Below are 11,793 nucleotides of genomic sequence, written 5' to 3' on the forward strand. Positions count from 1 at the left end.
CTTCCCCACCCCCTGCAGCCCCCTCCCTTTCCAATGTAAAATTCTATATATTGTGTTTCGGGGAAAAAATGGAAAACTGATATTTTAGTTGGTTTGAATATAACATTAGCAACCTAGATGCTTAAATTGATGTGGTAACTTGGAAGAAAATGTATTTTTGATTCAAGCTGTACTGCATAGAGTTTTTCTCTTTATAAAATACAATAATACATATATTTAATATTTCTTGAGTTACTAAGTTCAGTTTGTGCATATAGAATTTAAGCATCCTAAGATTGTATCTATTTACCTCTTTATCCTTCAGAAATTTTTATTTTACACTTACTATGTGTACAGTCTCATGCAACATTAAAAATATGGTGTCTTTACTCAAGAAATTTATGCCATAATAGTTGGAATTTGATACATGGAGAAGATTTCCAATGCAAAATAGTGTATGCTGTTGGCATGGGCTGCCACCTTTTCCAAATCCAAAGAAGTCTTCTGACGATGATGAAGTATGAACAACAAATGATTATAATGTGGACACACAAGCACATTATTTATACTTTCATAGATTCTTACTGGAGTCACTGGATATACAGCATACCCCAAAATTCATTTTAGTGTAAAAGATGATATTAAAATCTTTTATATAAAAATTTAATTTCTTTTCCTCATGGCATTATTTATTTTCTGTATCAAAAAATCCCCCCAATTTCTTCCCCTAAATTCTCCCTAAATGCGAAGCTATCCAAGGGAAATGAGCACTCCTGTAATTAAGGTCTTTTTTTTTTTTTTTTTTACATTGCACATTGGTTGTTCTAGTACCATAAAGGGGGGCTTATTGCTGAAGCAACGGGGAATGGACAAGTATAGTTTCAGCCTTTACTGAGATTTTAACTCTGGATAAACTCTTACGAGATTCTTAGACTGCCTCATTCCTTATAATTCTGAAATTTTCTCATCTGTAGGTTTTCCTTTTCTTTGGAAACCAAGGTTTATTCCCCTGATTTCCCTGACTTCACATATTCTATTTCAACGATATAACATGGATTTCTTTCCCTCTTCTAGGACAAATATTTTCCTTCTGAACATTTCCAACCACTTAACATTCTGCAAACATTTGCATGTGCCCTTCCAAATATTCAACTGGAGTATGAACAGAACCTTAGAATAACCCCAAGGTAAGACTTACAACACTTGGATTGACCAATATACAGCACTATGAATGGACATTTTTGGAAAATCATCTGTTTTTCAACTACTCTTTAGCACTCTTTTTTTTGTCCTTTGAGAGAGAGCGCGCATGCGCGTGCATGTGTGCACACATGGGGGAGGGGCAGAGGGAGACAGAGAATCCCAAACCGGCTCCATACCGAGCACAGAGCCCAATGAGGGGCTCAATCTCACCAGAGATAAAGAGTCTCCTGAGCTGAAATAAAGAGTCTGACACAACCCACTGAGCCACCCAAGAGCCCTTAATACTCTTTTTCTTACCTTTCCCTTATTCATTGTCAAAATCAAAGAGCCATGGTTCCATTAATTTACTCAACTTTTTTTCAACAAACTGTAATCACTGTTTTTCAATCATAATTAAGCCAGTAAGATTTCCTCACCCTTTTTAAAAAAGCTCATAGCTTTTTAAAAAAGCTAACCTAGATATTTTTTTAAGGCCTGGATTGCTTGCAAGAAGTTCTACATTCAGCTTTCTTTCCCCAGTTTTATGAGGTATAATTGGCAAATAAAACTCAATTGTATATATTTAAGACACACAGCATGATGCTTTACTGCTTAACTAGGGAACGCCTCACACATTTGCATGTCATCCTTGCGCAGGGGCCACACTAATCTCTGTAGTTCTCCAACCCCAGTACCTGGGCTGCCCAAGTAAGCACCTGATATTCTGACATACATACGCATCTGCAATGATTACCACACTAACACTAATTGGCCTATCTATCACCTCACTTAGTTACCATTTATTTATTTATTTCCTGATTTATTTATTGGGAGAACGTTTAAAATGTACTCTTAACTCTAGGCCCGCTTTTAATTCTACCACAGACAAGCTTGCGCATAATTTACAAAGAAGACGTTGTATTAGTTCCTTTGTCTCCAGGGAAGAATACTATTACAGACTAAATTCACCAGTCTAGATATTCACATTGTTTTGTTCCACATGAGTACTGAGGTAAAGTAGTGTGACCCAAGAGTTTGCTCAGCTATGTAATGAAAAGATTATCCTTTTTATAACAAAAGTCTGAAATTTATGTAGTGCTGCTATTTTTTTTCCTTCCATTTCCACCCAGTCAGGTGTGCTATCTGGATACAGTCCTACAAACCTTGTGTTTATGGTTGATACAAAATTTAGCCACAGTTTATTGAGTGGAGAAAGATTCCAGGCTATCATGCACAGGGAACAAAAGATCACTCTCGAAAATAGTTAGGCAGTTCCTCCAAAATTAAACATATGATCGAGCAATTATATTTCTAGCTATATATCCAAAACAGTTGAAAATATATACCTATAAAATATGTACATTAATGTTAATAGCAACATTATTTATGATAATCAAAATGTGCAAGCAACCCAAGTATCTATCCATTGATTAAAGAGTAAGTAAAAAGTGGTATATGCATATAATGCATTATTACTTAACCATAACAATATATTACTGATTGACCCTAAGCATTGACAATACTTGAAAATATTATGCTTACTAAAAGAAGTCAGACACAAGCCACATATTGCATGGTTCCATGTATGTGAAATGGCCAGTGCAAAAAATCCATAGAGATAGCGGTTATCAGTCTTTATTTTAAATATGATGAAAATGTTCTGGAATTAAATAGATTGTGATTTATTGTGATTATTACACAATTATGTGAATATACTAAAATGCATTCAATTGTATACTTTAAAAGAGTGGGTGGTATGATATGTAAATCATTATCTCAATTAAAAAAAAATTGAGAACAGGAGGTGAATGTTTGTGTGAATACGATACCTACATCTGCTTCTGGCCAAATTGGAATAGCAAGGTATACATTTATCTTCAAACAACGAAGAACTAAAAGACTGACTATATAAAACAATAGCTCTCAAGATGACTTTGGATATTAGGCCAAAAGGTCAGTGCTTTCTGGGAGAAATAAAACAAATAAGAAAACTTCCTGTTGCTCCAACTTACTAAGTGGAAAACTTTCCAAGAGGAGCAACACAGAGTGTGAAAGCCCATTTAGTGACTTTCTGAGCTGGGGAAGTGGAGATAGGAGCCTGGAGAAGGCATGGCATTTAGGATTTCGGATTGTCTAAGTGAAAAAAAAAACTGTTGAATATTAAAAAAAATTAATAAGTAAAGCAAACCCCAAAAAACAAAACAAAAATCCCCCCAAATCCAGAACTAATAAGTTAGTTTAGCACATTTGCAGGATGCCAGTTCACAATAAAAATACCAACCATATTTCTATACACAAACAATAAAATAAATTGAAATTAAACAGTACCATCAAAAATATTAAATACTAGGGATATATTCAACTATAGGTACATAAGACTTGTATGCTCAAATCATTGCTGAGAAGCATTAAAGACCTGAAAATAAATAGTTATATTGGTTTTAGGAATTGGAGGTTCGATATTGCTAAGATGACAATTGTCCCAAAATAGATCTATAAGAATTCTATGTGATCCTTATCAAAATCTCAGCAGGTTCTGCATTGTTAGAAATTGACAAGATGATTCCAAAATTCATATATAAATGCAGAATACCAAGAATAATAAAAACAACTTTGAAAAAATAAGAACAAAGTTGAAAGACTCACATTAGCTAGCATTAAGCCTTTTTATAAAGCTGAAATAATCATGCCTGTATCATATTCATGTCAAGATAGAGAAAAGATCAATGGAATAGAGAGCCCAGATAAGTCCCACTTGTATATATTCAATTGATTTTTAGCAAAGATGCAAAGGCAATTCAGTGGAGAAACTAAGTTATTTCAACACATTTTGCTGGAACAATTGGCTTTCTATGTGCACAAAATGAACTACCCATGCCTTGCTCCATATGCAAAAATTAATTCAAAATTGATCTTAAGCTCAAATATGTTTCATAAAACTAAAAATTCTACAAGAAAACTTAGGAGGAAAAATTTTTTTTGACTTTGTTAATGAAAAAATTTCTTAGATGAACCAAAAACAAAACCCATAAAAGATAAAAATCCATTAGTTTGATCTCATCAAAATTAGCAAAGACTAATAGGAACAGACAAACCATGACAGAGAAAAAATATTTGCAAATTTTATATCTGGTAAAATATTTATATCTAGAATATATATGATACTCTTAAAACTCAATATTAAGAAAGCAAACAACCTAATAAAAAAATAAGCCAAAGTTTCTTAGACACTTCACCAAAGGTGACATTTCCTTTCTCAAATGAAGACATAAAAAAAGTTCACCATGATTAATCATCAGAGAAATGCAAGTCAAAACCATAGTGTGGTTACACACACCTATTAGAATGGCCAAAGTAAAAACATTGATCATGCTAAATACTGGTGAGCATGTTGTTCAACGTCTAAATTTTTGTAAATTGCCAGTGGAAATACCTGACCATAATGACTTGCCATTCCAGTTCTAGGTATTTATATAAGACAAATGAAAATTTATATTCATATCAAGACACATATGCAAAGATTTATAGCTGTTTTACTTGCAATATCACCAAAGCTGGAAACAACCCAAATGTCCATGAGGAAGTAAACGGGTGAGTACACTGTGATATATCTATACAATGAAATACTACTCATTTGTAAAAGGGAATGAATTGTTGATGAATGCAACAACATAGATGAACCTCAAAATCATTATGCTAAGTGAAAGAAACTAGACAAAAAGTACATACTTTAATATTTATTTAAAAAATCCATCATATGTATATTAATCTATAGTGATCCAAAGTAAATCAGTGGTTGCCTGGGGGGAGAGAAGTGAGTGGGTCAAAAGAGAAGAATAGAGGGGTTCCATCAGGATTATTAAAAAATCTGGGGGTGTGAAGAATATATTCACTATTTTGGTTATGTTGATGTTTTACAAGTGCATACATATGTCAAAATTTTGACATAATTACACACTTTAAGCATGTGTAATTAATTGCGTGTCAATTATACTTCAATAAAGCTGCTAACAGATTTTTAAATCACACACGAAATTCTAATTTTTGTACTGTATGCCAATTAGGAGATTGTCACGGAGATAAAACACATTCCAACCTTACAAAGATTAAACCCTAAAGAACACATATACTATGATTTAACAATAGAATATATATATATATATATATATATATATATATATATTTCCTTGTTCAAACAATTTTGGAACTGTCTGAACTGTCTGATGTTGAAAATCCCCTAAGTAGCAATATCAAGCAATCATAAATCTAAGTAATCTTTGATTAGAAAAATGCAGAGTAAGCTGGCTCTTCTTGCCTAAGAAGCTGTAGAAGACATAATCATGAGCCAAGCTTTTGGCTATTTTTTTACTTTTATTTTTTTCCAGTTTTATTGAAATATAAAAATATACAAAACTGTATTAGTTTAACATGTACAGTATAATGATTTGGCTCATATTGTGAAATTATTGCCAGAATAGGTTTAGTTAAAATACATTATAATGTAGGAAAAAAAAGAAAGAGAGAGAGAGAGAGAGGAAGGAAGGAAGAGAGAGAAAAAAATAGAAAAGTTTTTTTTCTTGTGATGAAAACGCAGGTTCTACTCTCTTAACAACTTTTAGCTATACCATATAGCAGTGTTAAGTATAGTCATCATGTTGTACATTATATCCTTAGTACTTATTTATTTTTTTAACGTTTTTTTTTTAAATTTATTTTTGAGACAGAGAGAGACAGAGCATGAATGGGGAAGGGGCAGAGAGAGAGGGAGACACAGAATCAGAAACAGGCTCCAGGCTCTGAGCCATCAGCCCAGAGCCTGACGCGGGGCTTGAACTCACGGACCGCGAGATTGTGACCTGAGCTGAAGTCGGCGCTTAACCGACTGAGCCACCCAGGCGCCCCAGTACTTATTTATTTTACAGGTGTAAGTTTGTACATTTTGACCACCTTTATCCAAGTCACTCTCCACCCACCTTTTGCCTGTGATAACCATAAATCTGATCTTTTCTGAGGTGGATTTTTTGTTTTTTGGTTTTTTGTTGTTGTTGTTGTTGTTGTTTTTGATTTCACATATAAGTGAGAGCATACAGGATCATACAGTATTTATCTTTCTCTGTTTGACTTATGTCACTTAGCATAAAGCCGTCAAGGTCCATCCATGTCTTCACAAATGGTGGGATTTCCTTCTTTTTTAAGACTAAATATTCCCGTGTGTGTGTGTGTGTGTGTGTGTGTGTTTGAGTGTGTCACAGATTTATCAATTTATCTGTTGATAGACACTTAGATTTCTTCCATGTCTAGCCAAACTTTATAAATGGCAATAAGTAATGGGAATTTTATCTTCAAAAATTCAGATATTGACAAATAGCTTAGATAACTGTATTTTGGGTTATCCAAATACTGATTTACCCTCATCTCTCTTAAATCAGGATATAATGGTGGCTGTCTTAAACAAAATTTTGCTAGAACATGACATCTTATCAAGAAATGTCATGATTAATATAGTAATTGAACATGTTATTTTAATGCTATGAAAAATTAGGCTGCCACAATAAAGAACTGAAACTACCTTGGTGACTTGCATAGACACATATATATTTGTGAAGTATTAAGTAATAAAATGTAGAAAATTATATATACGTATGCATATGTTTGTATAAACGTATACATATGTTTATATATATGTATTTATATATATATAAACATATATACATATGTTTATATATATGTATTTATATATATTATATATATATATATTTGTTTATGATACTGTGAGCACAGAGAAAAATATGGAGGCATGCCTAGAAGTGTTCAACATAGGACTCTTGCAGTAGCAATGTTGAAAGGGAGAGGCACTAGGGAAAAAAAAAGTTGAAACAAATATGTGGTGTGCTTAGATCACATTAATACATTTGTGTAATTTTTAATATATTGCAGTGTATAACAACAATAGTTATTATTTTAGCACTCTCTTAACCCAACCGATTTAATTCTACTGCATTTAAATATATATATAATGTATATTTAAATTAAACCATATTAAAATGCGAATACTCAACTCCTTATGACCCCAAAAAGGGCAATTCCATATCATTAAAACAACGATTATGATGATAATTCATGCAGATTTTCTTAATTACCTTAAGTTCTGCACAAAATTGACCTAGAGAGCCTACACATAAGATTTGTAGAGAAAAAATTTATTCATCTATTTTAAAACTAAATATTATTGAGTAGTTCCTTGCTAGTAATTGGGCAAATTATTGTCCAATCAAACTCCCCAGTTATAGGATACATAAAGTTCTGGATAAAAAATATAAAATAAAAACTAAATGTATAGTTGACTTGGGGGGAAAATTAAAGTTGTTGGACGTAAGGGGAAAAAAATCAAGCAAGAATGCAGAAAGAAGACAAGCACTGAAGCTCTGGTGTCCTCAGAGGCCTCTGGGAATGTCTTGTATCTCAGATGCTGCATTTAGATGGACCACAGTGAGAGGATATGAAGCCTGAGTAAGAAGCAGGATGCAAAATCTGGTTTGATAAGCTCTCCATAAAGTCAAAGGAGGGGATGGAGGGCTACTTGACTTTCTCAAGCTTGGCCCTGGAGAGGGAAAAGGAGGGAGAGCATCTCCAAAAATTTCTAACCATATGCATTCATCTGAAGTTGGAAATTTTCATTCCATGTTTGCCACATACCATCATAAGAAAAAATAAAAGTCGTTTAGTTTGATGGTATCTTTGAATATCTAAAAGATTCAAAATATTGATCCTCTCTGGTAGAATACACTTTAGAACTAGATTTTATAAAAGTTTTATAGATAAAACATCAGGATATAACTTCATAGTAAACAATTATGAGAAAGACATGCAGAAAATAATCCTCACTCTACAAGATAGAGTGAGCCAGCAGAATAAACAAACCGGGGAATCAGATGCTCAAAACCCACATAATTAGTAAATATTAAATAGAAGATATAAACTAATATATTAATAGACTTAAAGTTACGAACGATGATGGCAAAACTTGAAGAAGGTAACCAGAGAATAAAGGGGCCATCCAAATAGGAAAAAAAAAATATGTAACTTTTAGATATAAGAACAGAGGGAAGAAATACATGGATCCTCAGATATCACAGTGAATTTCAATCACAGCCTATGACATCTTAAAGCAATAATGATAAAGGGAGATTCTTAGAAGTGATCAACACATAATGACATTACTGTCAAGGAATTATACTGAAAGAAGAATGTGTAAGAAAACTAAAAAAGTCTCACACAGTAGAATAATATCTTCAAAATAATATGATAAAATAATTACCAACCAAAAATGATATACTAAGTAAATTCTGTTTTAAAAAGAAGAATGATAGTGACCACACACACACACACAAATGCTGAGAAGCATAAAGGAAAGGTAAAATTTAGTCTGAATATATCAGCAGTCACATCAGTGAAAACCACAATCTTTGCAGAGTCAAAGCTTTTTACTTGATCAAAAATAATCCAAGTTTTGGGGCGCCTGGGTGGCGCAGTCGGTTGGGCGTCCGACTTCAGCCAGGTCACGATCTCGCGGTCCGGGAGTTCGAGCCCCGCGTCAGGCTCTGGGCTGATGGCTCAGAGCCTGGAGCCTGTTTCCGATTCTGTGTCTCCCTCTCTCTCTGCCCCTCCCCCGTTCATGCTCTGTCTCTCTCTGTCCCAAAAATAAAATAAATAAACGTTGAAAAAAAAATTAAAAAAAAATAATCCAAGTTTTAAAATATTTATAAGTAAAATACATTTAACATAATAAAAAAATTTTTGAAAGTAAATTCATGAAAAAAATATGTTAGGCAAATATAAACAAAAAACAAAATGATGTAACAATATCAAGAGAAGAAATAAATGCTAAGGTATAAATTAAAACGAGAGAAAAAAATGATCATGTATTGATAAAAGGCCTCATTCACCGATAAGACATAGTAAGTCAAATTTACAACCAATAGACACTATATATATCTTACATCTAAGAATACCTCTTAATGAGAAATACAGCATATGTAGAAGTGAATAATAAGAAACAACTGATCAAATATTAGGACAAAGCTAAAGCAGAAATAAGAGGGGAATATATAGCTTTAAATGTTCCATTAATAATAGAAAAATGAATGTAAATGAACTAAGCACTCAAATTAAGAAATGAGAAAGAGCAGAAACAAAAGAAAGGAAAGAAGAATAAGAGTAACAATATATAAGAATAAATGTTAATAATCTAATACACAAAAATATAATAATAGAATTAACAACTCAAAATTGCTTTCTTGAAAATACTAATAAAATTGACAAAACACAGGGCAAATATATTTAATGAAAATATATACAGGTGTAAATAAAAAATATTAAGATAAAATGGGATAGAATTATAGTTGCAGCAGAAAGTAAAATGTTAGTTGAAGGATATGTGGACCATATTTGGGGTGGGAGGGAGGAAAAAGGAAACCTGAAAAACCTGTAGGATACAGAACAAATATGAGAACAATTTACAGTTACAGTGTTGATTCAAGAAGAAACAGAAACCAGAAAATATTTGAAATCCATTAAAGTAATTGAATCATTAGTTTATAATTTTACATAGGATACATTTTGGTTCAGATTTACATTTATGGGTTATTTCCAATATACCTTTAGAGGAACATGTCATTTTAAACAACAAAGCATACGGGGAAAAAAGGACCAATCATACAAATATAAATTGGAAAGTTCTTAAAATAATGTAAACTGACATTGCAAAACCAAAAAAAAAAAAAATTATGCCACACTTGGGATTATTCCAAGTACACGATGTAGGTTTTAAATTAAGGACAATTTAAAAAAAAATCTATGAATGCAGTTTAATATAAGCTTACTTTGAAAAATGAAAAAAGACGGATGATCTCATTAGAGGCAAAAAATCATTTAATAAAATTCAACATTATTTTATTACTAAAAATACCTCCTCACAAGGTATAAATAGAAAGGAATTGCTTACAAGGTACATATCCACCAAAGACCTAAGTATTTAATTATAAAATGCTAAAAATACTCACTTTAAAGTCCAGAAGATGACAGAAGGCCTATCCTTATCATTTCACTCTCCCTCACTTTTTTCTAATGTTTACTTATTATTTTTGAGAGAGAGAAAGCGCGAGCAGGGAAGGGGCAGAGAGAGAGGGGAGCAGAAGACTCAAAACCAGCTCTGTGCTGACAGCAAGGAGCCCAACATGTGGCTGGAACTCACAAATCATGAGATCATGACCTGAGCTGAAGTCGGACACTCAGCCGACTGAACCACCCAGGTGCCTCATCACTCTCGCTTCCTTTGAACTTCTTGGACAATGTTGTAAGACAGGCCTTTGCATAACTTACAGCGTGGAGAGGCTGGGGAGAATGTGTGCTCCCTGAGAGCAGCTAATGCCTTAAGATCAGTGAACAGGGTGGAAGTCACCTTTAATCTTTAAGTTACTCTTTTCCAGATGTGCTAGTTAGCTCTTCCTTGGCCACATAAGAAAAAGGGGATAAATTGTTCCTCATAGAAGAACTTCCTCATGGAAACGGAAAGTGAATGTGCCTCAACACATGTGAGGAGAGTAGAGACTAGGTTCCTGGTGTTAATCTCACATTCTGGAACTGACTACCCTTTTCTTCTATTAATTTGGAGCAAAATTAATTAGAGAAATGTTCAAAATATCTGGAAATCACATGTTTACAATTGTTTATCAAAGCATGCTAAAATGTATCAGCATCATGATTTTTGGACAGTACATACTACAGTTCAGTAGAAGACACACTGTCCCTTGGTTCACAGGAAGGTATAAACCCAAATGGAAAGGCTGGTAAATGAAATGCAAAATCCTACCAGCATAGATTAGACATTTTTATGGCATCTTTTCAGGACTGAGAGTGTCTTTTTTGTTTTTTTTGGGTTTTTTTTTTTTTGTCTTAACACAAACTAAAATGCTCTGTAGATCTGTCGCATGTTAGATCTTGATATCAGGATACACATCTCTGTTTCCATGGGGACCAGATACTAGCCAAGATTCACATAGTAGCCAACTTTTTTTTCCTCTCTTTGAAGAGCTATTAGTTTCAGAAATAAGGTTAATGGAGTCCAGCAATTTTAGATGTGGCATCCTATGTGTTTGTGAGACTAAGAAAGATATGAAATTATATATATATGTGAATATATATATACATATTTACAAGTAGTAATGCATAGAGTTTACATGTTCTGTTACCATGTATGCATCCAGATTCTACAAATAAACAACTCTCAACACTCTTAACTTTATTTAATAATTTATAGCTAGATTACCTTTTATGTTAATTAATTAATAGTTCTTATTCTATGGACAGAAATATTAATTGAGATTTAACCTTCCTGGTTCAATTGAAAGGATGACTAAGTAGATAATTGGAAAAGATGGGCTAGTTCGTAGAGCCATAATATATGCAAAAGAAAATAATTTGTTAAAGTTTCTGTTTACACGCAGCTATATTCTAGATACTTCTCAGGCAGAGCACCTTGTTGCATAATTTCATGGGGACTAATTCTCATAGTATATACATGCCATGAAATTATGCAACCTGGAAGCCATGGCCAAGTTTTCACATAATTTG

At 33.0% G+C, this 11,793-nt stretch overlaps 1 non-coding gene across 1 annotated transcript; it reads right to left on the reverse strand.

The window, feature by feature from the left end:
* Positions 1-1,773: 1,773 nt before the first annotated feature.
* LOC122496687 lies at positions 1,774-1,877 on the reverse strand. The gene has a single exon (XR_006300902.1). It is a non-coding gene; the product is annotated as a U6 spliceosomal RNA (small nuclear RNA).
* Positions 1,878-11,793: the final 9,916 nt, after the last annotated feature.

Source organism: Prionailurus bengalensis, chromosome A1, assembly GCF_016509475.1.
Source record: "Prionailurus bengalensis isolate Pbe53 chromosome A1, Fcat_Pben_1.1_paternal_pri, whole genome shotgun sequence".
Classification (NCBI taxonomy): Eukaryota; Metazoa; Chordata; class Mammalia; order Carnivora; family Felidae; genus Prionailurus; species Prionailurus bengalensis.